The following is a 373-nucleotide window of genomic DNA, read 5'->3' on the forward strand; positions in this document are numbered from 1 at the left end:
AGCCGCAGCTCGTTTGCCTTCCCCCTAGAGGCGGCTGCGGCCGCAGGCACACCGAGCTGCGCCCGGGCCCGGCCGGCCGGGCGGGGGCCCCTCTCCCCCGCCCCACCGCTTTCCTCTCACACGACGCAGCCGCCGCACACCGGCCCCGCCCCGCCCCGCCGCGCGTGACCGCCGCCCGCCGCCCGCCATTTTGTGCGGGCGTCCCCCAGCAACGCCCCCCGCCCCCCCGGGCCCGGGCTCACCCCGCCCCCCCCACCCCCCCCCCTCCGCCCGCCGGGCCCCGGGGTGCCTGGCTCGGGAGCGCGCGCAGGCGGCGGCCGGCGGCGCGCACGCGCGGGGGCCGGGGGAGCAGCGGCGGGGGGGGGGGGGGGCG

This window comes from Apus apus, chromosome 3, assembly GCF_020740795.1.
Source record: "Apus apus isolate bApuApu2 chromosome 3, bApuApu2.pri.cur, whole genome shotgun sequence".
In the NCBI taxonomy this organism is placed as follows: domain Eukaryota; kingdom Metazoa; phylum Chordata; class Aves; order Apodiformes; family Apodidae; genus Apus; species Apus apus.